This window comes from Gopherus flavomarginatus, chromosome 5 (assembly GCF_025201925.1).
Source record: "Gopherus flavomarginatus isolate rGopFla2 chromosome 5, rGopFla2.mat.asm, whole genome shotgun sequence".
In the NCBI taxonomy this organism is placed as follows: domain Eukaryota; kingdom Metazoa; phylum Chordata; order Testudines; family Testudinidae; genus Gopherus; species Gopherus flavomarginatus.
The window spans coordinates 110,600,451-110,614,447 of NC_066621.1; the positions used below are offsets into that span (position 1 = coordinate 110,600,451).

General features: G+C 39.8%; 1 protein-coding gene across 5 annotated transcripts in view; it reads left to right on the forward strand.

Moving 5' to 3' along the window:
* The window catches only part of NUBPL (NUBP iron-sulfur cluster assembly factor, mitochondrial), a 173,385-nt gene that overhangs the window by 47,357 nt on the left and 112,031 nt on the right, over positions 1-13,997 (forward strand). The gene's annotated exons all lie outside the window — the stretch shown is intronic.

The window sequence follows — 13,997 nt, forward strand, 5'->3', positions numbered from 1 at the left end:
CCACAACATTTCTGGACAGGAATTCAGTGCTAAGTAAAAGGCAGTGTTACACCCTCTAGCTTTTTATCCATACCGTTATCTTTGTGGGGTTAATAGGATATGTGGAGTTTGCTTCTGCTCATGTGGGATGTTGGGGTCTTATGCTGAGTCCAGCTCTTTGCCCCTTTTCCCACACCACTTCAGCTGCTCCACGCATTCTCAGTTCTATGTGTGTTGCTGTAATAGTGAACAACTCAATATACTGAGCTTAACAAAGAGAAGGTTAAGGGGTGACTTGATTACGTACCAAGTGCGTACCTGGGAAACAAATATTTAATAATGGGCTGTTCAATCCAGCAGAGAAAGTTGTAACATGATCCAGTGGCTGGAAGTTGAAGCTAGATAAATTCAGACTGGAAATAAGGCATACGTTTATAACAGTGAGAGTAATTAACCATTGGAATAACTCCATCATTGACAGTTTTAAAATCAGGATTGGATGTTTTTCCAAAAGATATGTTTTAGGACTTATTTTGGGGAAGTTCTATTGCTTGTGTCATGGAGGAGGTCAGATAAGATAATCGCAATGATTCCTTTTGGCCTTGGAGTCTGTGAATAGCATGGTAATTTTCTTGGTTAAGCCTAAAACTTTAAAATTTGGTTTCAAGTATTCCATATAAAAATTCTGTGAATACCATTGTTTCTGCCATAAGTTGAATAAAAACAAGAAGAATGAACATTAAAGGCGCCCACTATTTACCTTAGAGACAACAACTCCTTGGATCAGTTTGAAGTTTTAAGGATGATGTAGTAGCCAAAGTCTGTTTTGATTTAACTCTCCATCTTACTTCAATTTTAATGTATTTTTCTTTTAAAGATTTCCTTGGATGACTTTGTTGTGATTTAATAAGATTGGTAGCTCCAAAATTTTACCCTCTCTCTTCTGTGTTAGTTGTTTTTAGTTAGCTATGTAGTGCAGTGCACTCTTAGGTCCTGGCTGAGCAAAGCACTTAAGCGTGTGCTGAATTCATCCTTATTCAGTAAAGAACTTATGTGCATAATTAAGTTCCATAGAACTTAATTGTGCACATAGAAGCCACTGGGTTTGAAGCCTGTGCTTAGAGCTTTTTGCCTGCTGGATTGGGCCTGCAGTGCTCAGCACCCATCAGCATTGAACCTATATGAACTGATCCTGTGAGGTACAGATACCCATTGATTTCAATTTTGTCACCCAGCCACACATTTCAGGAGGATTGAGGGTGCTTAACACCTAGTGGGTCAAAGCTATCTAGCAGTTACCATATTGCAATAAGGTGCCACAGGATTCTTTGCTGCTTTTACATATTGCAATGATGAATAAAATCAATCTCTCTATATATTTCCAGTTTTCAAAATGCTTTTAGGGTCCCAGGACATGAGCTGCTCCATAAATGTAAGATGATATGTTTTTTCCCCCCTTAAATTACTGTGCAAAATCTAGGTAAATTAATAAGCCTGCAAGTGTCTAATAAGGATATTATGCAGAATCCCAGGAAAAGATCGACGTGTAAAGGTTAGTTTGAAAGACACCGTTGAATACTAGATATTGGATAATCTCTCATCTGTGTGGCATGGATATGAAAACTGCCTGTTGCACGTGCACAGATGCTACTTTTATGACATAAATAACATGACTATTTACTTGCTGCTTCACAGCCTTCAAAATAATTTTGACCAAAAACTCAAATTAACATTCTGGGCTAGTGAACTGCAAAATTTCATTTTTAAAAATCCATCGCTTTCACTAGGTGGCAGAGAGCAAAAGTGACTGAAATTGCCAAAATGGCATTTTGGGTTTATTTTTGCTATGATCGTGATAGTCATAATACCTATAAATCACATTTTAAAAGAAGGGGGGTGGATATACAATTTATTACGAAGATACTGACAGATCTTTTTCTCCAGTGGAACTATTAATTGCTTCTATAATACTTCAGAACTTTATTGCCACTTAGTGATGCCCAAAACTATTTATCTGTGTATAAAGCAATACATTCTAAAGACTAGCAAAAGACTGCAACTACTTCTAAAAAATTGAAGGGTGACTCATAGATTTCAAGGCCTGAAGGGACCAATGTGACGTCAAGTCTGACTTGCTGTATAACACAGACCCTAGAGCATATTTTTTTAAAAAAACACTTCCAAAATTGATTGAAAAAGTATCTGTCAGTGATGGAGACTCCACCACAACTTTTGGGAAGTTGTTCCAATGATTAATTACTCTCGCAGTTAAAATTTTACACCTTATTTCTAGTCTGAATTTGTCTAGCTTCAACTTCCAGCTAGTGGATTGTGTTGTACCTTTTTCAGAGAGCCCATTATTAAATATTTGTTTCCCATGTAGATACTTATAGACCATGGTTTTCCAAACTTACTGACCCTCTGAGCCGCATACGACAACTTTCAGAAGTTTGAGAACTGTGGTATGCCTGCCAGGGCTTGGGGCTTAAGCCCCCTTCCTGCTGAAGCCCTGACCCCCCCGGCAGGTGTGCCCCATGGGGCTGGAGCCCTGAGACCCCTGTTTCCCACTGAGCAGAAGCCAGAGGCGATAAATGGGGGTGGGGGGAGAGGCATATGGGGTCATGTGCACAAACCCCCCTCCTACTGACTTTTGACAAGGTTTGCTGGCCCTGATTGGTTACATTGTGCTGCAGGGCCCCCTCCATGGCAGCTGCTGGAGCCGGCAAGCCGGGAGCTGTGGCCTTGTGGCGAGGCAGCAACAAACAGAAGCTGCAAGGAGAGCTGCTTTTGCTGTTACCTTTCTCTGTGGCTCTAAAGCTTTGACCCTTTCCTGCAGGTCCCAGCTGTTTGCCACTACCTCTCCACACAGAGTAACACCTGGAAGCCCCTGCAGAGTAGAAGCCCTGAGTTTCTTTCCCCTCAGTCTGTTAAGTGGAGAATGGGGGTTGGGGGAGGGAGCAAAGTGAAACCACTTCAACTGTAAAATAGTCACATGCAGCTTGTTAGCCGTGGTTTGGCCACCCTTGTTATAGACTGTAAACAAGTCACCCCTTAGCCATGGCCCACATGCATAGAAGCATACAAGATTAGGGTTGGAAGAGACCTCAGGAGGTCATCTAGTCCAACCCCCTGCTCAAACCAGGACCAACCTCAGCTAAATCATCCCAGCCAGGGCTTTGTCAAGCCAGGCCTTAAAATCCTCTAAGGATGGAGATTCTACCACCTCCCTAGGTAACCCATTCCAGTGCTTCCCCACCCTCCTAGTGAAATAGTTTTTCCTAATATACAACCTAGACCTTCCCCACTGCACCTAGAGACCATTGCTCCTTGTTCTGTCTTCTGCCATCACTGAGAACAGCTGAGCTCCATCCTCTTTGGAACCCTCCTTCAGGTAGTTGAAGGCTGCTATCAAATGCCCCCTCTCTTCTCTTCTGCAGACTAAATTATCCCAGTTCCCTCAGCCTCTCCTCATAAGTCATGTGCCCCAGTCCCTTGATCATTTTTGTTGCCCTCTGCTGGACTACCTCCAGTTTGTCCACATCCTTTCTGTAGTAGGGGGCCCAGGACGGGACGCAGCACTCAAGATGTGGTCTCACCAATGCAGAATAGAAGGAAATAATCACTTCCCTCGATCTGCTGGCAACGCTCCTACTTATGCAGCCCAATATGCCATTACCCTTCTTGGCAAACAGGGCACACTGTTGACTCGTATCTAGCTTCTCATCCACTGTAATCCCCAGGTCCTTTTCTGCAGAACTGCTGTTAGCCAGTCGGTTCCCAGCCTGTAGCAGTGCATGGGATTCTTACATCCTAAGTGCAGGACTCTGCACTTATTTTTGTTGAACCTCATCAGATGTCTTTTGGCCCAATCCTTCGAGTAACCTAGACAAACTGGGACCCTCTCCCTACCCTCCCGTGTATCTACCTCTCCCCCCAGCTTAGTGTCATCCACGAACTTGCTGAGGGTGCAACCCATCCCGTCATCCAGATCGTTAATGAAGATGTTGAACAAAACCGTCCCCAAGACCAACCTTTCGGGCACTCCATTTGATACTGGCTGCCAACTCGACATCGAGCCGTTGATCGCTACCCGTTGAGCCCGACAATCTAGCCAACTTTCTATCCACCTTATAGTCCATTCATCCACTCCATACTTCTTTAACTTGCTGGCAAGAATACTGTTGGAGACCATATCAAAAGCTTTGCCAAAGTCAAGGTATATCATGTCCACCACTTTCCCCATATCCACAGAGCCAGTTATCTCCTCATAGAAGGCAGTCAGGTTGATTGGGTATGACTTGCCCATGGTGAATCCATATAGACTGTTCCTGATCACCTTCCTCTCCTCCAAGTGCTTCAAAATGGATTCCTTGAGGTCCTGCTCCATGATTTTTCCAGGGACTGAGGTGAGGCTGTAGTTCCCCGAATTCACCTTTTTCCTTTTTGTAAAGATGGGCACTATATTTGCCTTTTTCCGATTGTCCAGGACCTCCCCTGATCGCTACGAGTTTTCAAAGATAATGGCCAATGTCTCTGCAGTCAAATCAGCCAACTCTTTCAGTACCCTCGGCTGCATTAGATCCGGCCCCATGGAGTTGTGCATGTCCAGCTTTTCTAAGCATTCCTTAACCTGTTCTTTCACCACTGAAGGCTGCTCATCTACTCCCTGTACTGTGCTGCCCATCTGTGAAGACTGAGGTGCAAAAGGGGAAAAAAAAAAAAAAAAAAAAAGCATGTTCGTGCTTTTGTCTGGCTCAATTCTTCACAAGGGTCACCAGTAAAGGAAGACTACTGAAAATCTGGCACGTGTCAAAAATCATCGGCTTCTCCAAACTTGATGAAGGCCTAAACCTGGCATCAGCCACAATTAGTGTCAGTACAGATTTGTGCTGTGAAAATTCCACACTGTACAGTTTTAGGCTCTTTCCATGAATTTCCGTTTATTTCCTAAATGTAAGATTCACTTCAAAATGAAACTGTTAATTTTCTTGGCAGCCAGAGGGGTTAACTTTACTGTAGACTGAAAACCTACTTGATCTGAACTGATGCAAACCCAAGTCTGCATATGGTCTGAAATAATGGGCCAGGTTGGAGCTGTACCAGTTCACACCAGCAGAGAATTTTACCTGAAAGCTCTAAAGAGATGTGCGCTGTCACAGTAATATGTTAATTCTGAAACGTAATGATTGCAGTTCATTTTTGTGGCGGTTATTAACTGTATTACTGCTGATTGGTTTAGCACAAAAATCCATTTAGTGTGGCTATAGCTTGATATAGTGTGTTTAGATTTATTGGCCAGGATATAGTAGAACAGGAATCAGTATACATCTTTTAAAGATGTAAATCAGAAATCACATTAGGAAATAAAAAGTAGTGATACTTTCCCAACCTGCATTCACAACCCAAACTCTGCCTAGTGATGACACCAAAAATATAAGGTTGCTCGTTGTAGATTGTCCCAGTCTGTTTAATTGAATCATCCTTTTCTTACAAGTTCTCTGCAGACTCAATAGATAGATGATATTACTTCTGTTTCACATTGAAGGCTGTTTTTGCAATGACTAGACTTAATTTTTTTTATCTGAAGTTTGGATTTAACAAGATACAGCCATCAGGAATAAGTAGACTGGAGTTTCTTCAAGCTGACCAATTTCACCTCCATTACAAATATAATATTCAGTCAAATGTTGGATTTTTTTGTTTAGCTCTCAGAATAAGGCACTGGGAAAAGAGGGTGGAGAGCGAGAGTTATCTAGGAAGGGTGCGGTGAGCTGGTCGCTGAGCAAATGAGATGAATATTCTTGTTGCTGTCTTCAAACAATCCTAGTTACAAATTTTTTAGCCTGAAATGGCTATTCTAATTCTTGAGTGAAGATAGATTTTTACATTGGTTGCAAAACGTTTACTTGTTCAATTTTTTAACATTGTTTTACTCAGATACTGTTTAATGCAGGATGATAGTTGAGTGTTAACCTTTTAAACTGCTGGCATTTCTTTTAGATAAATCTGTGCATGCTCAACAGTTTAACATTTTTAGGCAAGTGCACATTTTTCATATAATCTGATTTTTCTAGCTATTGTAGTATATTGTGTGAAACTAAAGTTGTAATTATTCTTAGATGCATAGCATTTTAAGTAAATGAAGTACTGTGTATTTTTCTGATCGGAACATTGTGGTTGTTAAAGGGATATGGTCAACTTGAAAAATCACACTTGTATATGAACATTTCGTACTCTGCTGATGTTATGAGTGACCTTTAAAATAAAAAAAGAGAAAGATTAGGGGAAAATTATTTTTCTCTGTTAGTTTAGTATGTGCATTTGGCAGAACTTTATGTATAGAGGCATTCCTTTGCTGCATTACTGTCATGCACTGCTCTTGTGGGACTGCAACTGCTTGGATTGCCTTAGGATTTACAAAGGGAAGTATGTCAGGCAGTGGCAATAGCAAAGCTAAAACTGAAAAGGGTAACAGGTGAATGTGTGCAGGCAGACACATTGAGGGTTGAAGATGGGTGGGGTTGAACTTCTTGGTCAGTTCAGTTCTCAAACCCTTTTAAAACAGCCCTGGAGCAGAAAAATTAACATTCACTTAAAATAGAAATTTTAAAAAATTCAGGATATATTATTAAAAGGGTCAAGTATCAGAGGGGTAGCCATGTTAGTCTGGATCTATAAAAGCAGCAAAGAGTCCTGTGGCACCTTATAGACTAACAGACGTTTTGGAGAATGAGCTTACATGGGTGAATACCCACTTCGTCGGATGCATGACGAAGTGGGTATTCACCCACGAAAGCTTGTGCTCCAAAACGTCAGTTAGTCTATAAGGTGCCACAGGACTCTTTGCTGCTATTAAAAGGGTGCACGCGCTGTCTCTCTCTCTCTCTCTATCTCTAAATTTTTAAAAGATTAGTCCATGTAAAAAAAAATAAAAATGTATTTGGCAGTGTCCTTTAAAATATTGTATCAAATTATATAGCTAGTTGAAAGATTAGCCTTTGCTGCGGTCCTCTGTCTGTGCTTGGCTGAGATCTGGCTTCACAGTTCCTACCTCTACTGCTGATTTGGAAGCTCTCATTCTTGATGCTGCTGACTACATGAAGTAGAAGGCTGAAAAGCTTAATCAAATTATTCTAGCATAATGGAGAAGCAATCAGTATTATCCAACACCTTTTGAGATTTAAAGCTGGGTTTTTTCCTTCAGTTAGTACAAGAGACTAAAATGTAATGACTTTCAGATTTCGCTCATGTTTGTAACGAAATCTTGGACAGTATATAACAGGGATCGGCAACCTTTGGCACTTGGCCCCCCATGGTAAGCACCCTGGCGGACCAGGCCAGTTTGTTTATGTGCCGCATCTGCAGGTTCGGCCGATTGTGGCTCCCACTGCTCCAGGCCAGTAGGGGCTGCCAGAAGTGGCATAGGCCGAGGGATGTGCTGGCCGTGGCATGTGCCTGGCCGTGGTTTCTCGCAGCCCCCATTAGCTTGGAGCAGCAAACCGTGGCTAGTGGGAGCTGTGATCAGCTGAACCTGCAGACGTGGCAGGTAAACAAACCGGCCTGGCTCGCCCCGGTGCTTACCCTGGTGAGCCGCGTGCCAAAGGCTGCTGATCCCTGGTATATAAGGTGACTGGATTTTGATATCAAAGCAGGATAAACTGTTGTCAGGTTGCAGATTAATATTAACAATTTTGTGCTGTTATTAATAATACTTTGCATGTTTTAAACAGCTTCAGACTGAATATCTTGAAATCTTTGCATACATGATTGAGTTAGTTTGGTTCTACTTTGAAAAGAGACAGTATAAAAATAGCAACATGTTAATCAATAAGTCTGTTCTTTCTGTTTACTTTTGTAACAAAAATAAGTGTGCTGTGCCTGGTGGTTTTGTTTTAAACTACTTCTGTTAACCAGAGCTATATTAAAGCATTGGCACTATATACCTACTCATCTGACCCTAGCTCCTGATGTCACAAGGTGTCAGAATCTCATCTGTAATTAAAAAAAAAAAAATACCAAGAAACCATACTTATATCTAGCCCTTGTGGTTGTGGAGATACACTCTGATCATGTTTTCAAGTTTAACTGTCGCAGTGAATTTTTCCTGACTTGCGGATTGCCTGTAATCCTAGATCCGAAAGAGGTGAATTTGTCTGCTCATCTCAGTGAGTCATTAAGGCTGGAAACCTCAACTGTGCTGCTCCCACCACCATCCTGGCATAGAACTGTGTGTTACTATCCTGTCATGGATGCCCCCCAGCAGAATCCTCTGCTTAGTGGGGCCTAAATCCTTCCTCCTCCGGTTTCTGCCATTGCCACTCCCACCAGGGACAGGGTCCATGATGCCAATCCGCAGTATAAGGATGGGATTATTGGGAGTGAGGGGCATGGTAGGTATGCTAGGGCCCTGGATTGCCTTAATCTATTATTGGTGTTAGCTGTGTAGTGACAGCAGTTATGAGAGAGGAGCCTGCATTTTGTTCTTTCTCATGTATCATCAGGAAAATAAAATAATGGTACGGAGAAGGGAAAAGAGACTTTTTTATTTATACTTTCTCATAATATAAGAACAAGGTGCCATTCAAGCAAATCTGAATAGGAACACATTTACAGTTTACTCAGTTAAATGTAATTAGCTTGTGGAACTCATTACCACGATTCCTATGGAGTCTAAGAGCACAGAAAATATTAAAAAGTTATACTCATTATCCAGCTTAATGGCTAACATTAAATTACACTGGATAAGAATTAAAAAAGGATATAAACCATTAATCACTAACTGATGGGGTTAGGCAAATTAGTCGATAATTAACTCTTAAAGGGATTCTAACACCCTCTTCAGCAGCATCTGGAACTTGCAACTATCATCAAAAACAGAATCTTGGACTTGATGAACCACTAGTTTGAGCCAGTATGTCAGTACCTAGAATTATTTAGTAAATTGTATTTACAGGGCCGTCAAGGCTGATTCCGCACTCTGGCACTTCGAGTGCAGAAGGTGGGGACCCGCAAGGATTCTAAAAATTAATAGTATCAGAGGGTAGCCGTGTTAGTCTGGATCTGTAAAAGCAGCAAAGAGTTCTGTGGAGCATGAGCTTTCGTGGGTGAATACCCACTTCGTCTGATAAGTAATCTCTAGGTATGATCTGATGGTTTTTCATACCTGGCTTAAAGCTTCTCGCAGCATAATTGCTGCCCTGTTCCCCTCTTCCCCGTAGAACCACAAAACACAGACAAATGGAAGCTTTTCCCCAATTTAAAAAAGTTCTCACCCTCCCTTTGGCTCTTTTGGTCAGGTGCCCACTCCTTTCCTTTTACCTGTGGACTTGTTAACTCTTTACAGGTAAAGCAAATAGAGAACAACTACCTAGAAGGAGTCTATAGCTAGCTGGCTGGCTGGCTGGGTGTCCATAAAAGGCTGCTATCCCACCTCTCATTTATCACAAGGACCAATAAGTTACATCTGTACAACCTTGCTGAAAACAATTAGGTTGCACAAGTGCAAATTGGAGAATAATTTAGTCTGCATAACTTTTCTTATGCATCATCCGCCGTAATAAAGGAAGAAACCAGATTAACTCTGAGCTTTCAGGTAGAGTTTTTAAGAATGGCAGTCATAAATATGTTTGCATGTGTACTTGTGTTTCTGTTTGTAAGCTGAACATATTTGATCTAGAATAAATTGACAGGCAATAAGTATGAAAATCCAGAATGCCATTTTTAGAGTAACTTTTCTCAGTAGAATAGAGATATTAAAACATCATAGACAACTTAAAATCTAGCCAATTAAAAAATAATTTAAAAATAGTTTTAAATACTACATATATTCCTGACTCTTTTTGCTAATTTTTGTCATCTTACAATCACACTTTCCTATTTTTAACATGATTTTCTTGCCTGGTTCTTGCCTGTCCCACATAAACTAAAATTTACTGATTCCAGGAGAAACGGTGAAGTTTAATAGATCTGAAGTGTTATTGAGTACATAAACAAATAGGAAAATAGAGAAAATATGGATTTTCCTTAATGATTATAGGTTTTAAAAGTAACAATAAAGAAGTAAAAATGACACCTGTCTAAAAATTTTTTTAGGTTGATAGTGTTTCTCTAAGCCTCACGCCACTTTACAATTGGAGAATCTGGGCTATAAAGACTGACTTGCTTAAAGTGGCACAAAAAGAACTAAGACATTCAAAAAATCTAAAAAAATAATTTTTGGTAGAGTTGAGAATAAAACTCCGTTTACTTACCCTTCATTTTCATACCATGCTTATCACCAAGGTATTTCAGGGTATTACAACTGTTAAAAAATATTTTTAACAGGACCTTTATCTCCAGTTTCCTTTTCTTCTATTAATTTTATCTTTGTATATTAATTTATTTCCTCTGAGAGAGCTAAGTTAAATAAGTGAGCTTTGTATTTTGTTCTAAAGGTGAGGATGTCTGATGTGTTATAGAAGTTAGTTTCAGAATTGCAGTCCAGTTGTAGGTAACCACTATTCACTGTCCTCACAATTCTCACTGGGGCAGCTATAGTTGTATAGAGGAAAGTAGTCAGTTCTTCAGGTAACATGGGCTAATCCAGTAAATGGCTTTTGAATATTTGGAAAAAAACCTTGCATTTGATTCTGTGCTGCAAATAGAGCTATGCAGAGAGCCAAATGTAGGAGTGATCTGCTGCTGAGTAGGTAGGATGCTGCATCTTGAATCAAGTGGAAGTTTTTCAGAGTTGTCAGCTTCTTTCCTCTTAGATACAGTGAATTAAATAATCAATCATAGTGGTCTCTAATTTGTGATTCACTGTAGCCAAATCAGGTTAATGGAATAACACTCTGTCTTCTGGCCAGCTACAGGTAGAAAAGGGCTTTGGATCCACAAAGACCTCAAGGCTATTTGGTGAATCAGTTTGGATGATTGGAGGGAAGGCACCCTTGATGGAAGGTAGTGGCTTCAGAGAACTCACTCATCTTGTGCTTTTAGGACAAAACCATACATGAACACTACTTTGAAATGTAGTTGACTAATACATGTTCAAATTCAGCATATTTTCCCTACTTATGCCAGACCTACTTTTGTATCATAATCTTACAGCAAGCAGCTGTTTTTCTGCTTTTATTTTTAACTCTCTTTAAAATTGAATTGATGTATTCTGAATTAATTGCATTTTACCCCCAGAAAATTAATGTAATAGGAGTTGATGAGGGAAGGAGCTGTGTTGTAAAGTGGAAGGGCTATGGAGGGATTGTAAACTTCTTTTTAAGCTTTTCTGTGTTTTTGGTGATGAGAGTTGGTTTGTTACTGTTGTCTAATGGCAAAAAAATCATAAAATGAAATTTCAAAAATGAGCCTAATTATTTCAGAAAATTAACTTTTTGTAACTTCTTTAGACTTCATTTGGGGATTATATGCTAGTGTATCATTAGGAAGCTAAAGCTGAGCAATGCCACAGATATAGTTACTCAAATGGTTGGAGAAACATAAGAAGTCCTTGTAAGGAACTCTCAAATTTGCTGCTCAACTTAAAAAGGAAGAAAAAAAATGGTTTATAATTTTTATTGGATTTAGCAATGACAGCACACAGTATGTCTGAGAATTACTATTTAAAGCATGATTTAAAATGAAAACTGTTTCTGTGTTTGTAGAGAGCTAATAGTTTCATAGTTATGAAAAGGATTGTTTGTTCCCTAGAAAATGGCATTGTATGAGTTCTTTCCTACTCATTGAGCTACATAAGTAAAAGAGATTCTGTGGGACAAATTCTGCCCTCTATGCCACCTTGTTGCCCTTCTTGGTAATGCACAGGTGTAACTAGCTCTGTAAATGGAACCTGGGGAAACAATTCTGTTGGTGATGAAGCAGTGTGCTCTTCTTAGCTGTGTTGTCTGTGCTGGGCTAATAGGAGTATGGAGTGAAAACTTATTTTAGTCACGGAAGTGCACTGATATGACTAAATACAAGGAGCAGATCTGTTGAATAAGGAAGTCCCTATTTCTACAGTCACTTCTGAGAAGAGAACTGCACTTTGAGAACATTATTGCCTACTAGACAGCATGACTGTTTGCATGTTGCCATAGAAACTATCGGGCCACATTCAGAGAGCAGCACTCTAGCATCAAGTAGAATGTGCAGGTGGTAGGTCAGAGGGACAGTGCACTCCCCTGAAGATTTTGGTGCCGCCCTCAAGATTGGGAATCACTTTTTATTTTTCCCAAAAAGTATAAAATAATCCAAGGAGACAAGCACTATTGTGGCTTGAAATTGGGCCTTTCAGGTACTTCATGTTTTAGAGCCTTGAACGGATATGGTGTTGAAGCCTGTGATATTTCCTCTTTTACTCTTTTTCCTATTAATGGCTTCACACATCTGTATTCTTTTGTCTCCTTTTTTTTTTTACTTCTCTCCCTCTTGTCAAAATTCTTAGAAAAGTTATGTCCTAAGATGTCAAATCTTCCTTTAACTTCCACAGCCTCATGTCTGTTTTCTTCAGTCCTTTATAGTTCTTTTTGTTTAGTCTCATATAGTTTGGAGTCTTCAGATCCTTTACCTGGCCCCAAATCCTCTGTGGTAAACCATGACAAACTGCCAGTCTTGGAATGTAACTGGAAATTCCTTTTTGATCCAGGAAAGCAGCAAGTACGTGTTTCTCATTCCTTCAGACGGACAGCATTTGAGAATTACTATTTACGGTGGTATAGAAATTGGAATCCTAATTAAGATGGTGGGGGAGGAATCTACAGTCACTGCAGTACCAAATCATACAGTCTACATACAATCATGTGATCCAGAATTATTCAAGATTTTACAAATGGGGAAGGTTTAAAATCTGTTCCAATTGCCTGTACAGATAGTAGATTAAGTAAATTGATGTCTCATATAGTCTATATTCCTTTTATGTTACCGAATACAGTATATGTGCTGCAATATGTCATTCACTCCTTCACTGGCATTGTGGCAATGACACAGTTCGTCTTGCAGCAAATGTCTTTTGCGTTTTGGGTGATGAGATGTCATGGAGATGTGAGGAGGTGGGAAATAATGACCCATATCATGATAAACTCAGCTAGTAAAGAGCTCTACAGAAAGCTTTTTTTCACAGTGCAGTAGATCCCTAAGCTTCAGTATAAACTTTGAACAAATACTAGCCTGCTACAGTTTTTCTTAAATGCATGTAGAAAGGTTACTGCATGAATTTTATTTAAAAAAAATATTGTGGTAGAGGAATTAGTACTTTTAGTCATGAATACACTATTAAATCTATAGTCACTACAGGATCTCATGTATAAACGAACTAGTTTAAGCATTACAAATGTTATTTAGAGACTTGAGTGAAAAGACATTGAGAAATATAAACGCTGGTGCAGGATTTCTTACAGTAGTTTATTATGCTTTATGCCCAGGCTTTGTTTTCTCCTCACCAAAGGAAAATATTAAACAACTTTAGTAAAGCAATATAACTGACCTACATTTCTAAGACGTTTGTTTATAATTAACCTGTTTTGAAGTACTTTGTTATGAGTGGAAGGATCAGAGAACTAGGGCCTACATTTATTAATAGTTACTGTTCCCTTCTAATAAAGTAGGTTTTCATTCCCAAAGTTCAGTCTGTTGCAGAACTGGCTGGCTTTACCTAAATCAGGATCCAAACTTTCATGGAAAAACACCCCTTTTCCACCATGTGTTTCCTCTCCTCATTCTGTATTACGCTGAGACAGTCTTTTGTGTGTAATAATGTTCCTTTTTACCTCCAAGAAGTTTTGATTGCAGTTGTCTCTGTTGGCTTACCATTGCTAGTCTTGGGATGGAGCAAGGCTAGAGACTTGCATTACATACCCAACTAAGCAGGGAGGAGTGACAACTCCCGCCTGCTCCACTTGGCCATCACGTATTCCATGGTGACTAACTTTTACATCTGAAAGTATACTTTCAGTGTAGTTACATTGTTCCATAAATATTACTTGTATGCACATATCTGAATAATTGAGTCTTGACAAGTTATGAGCTTTCTCTAGAAACCTTAC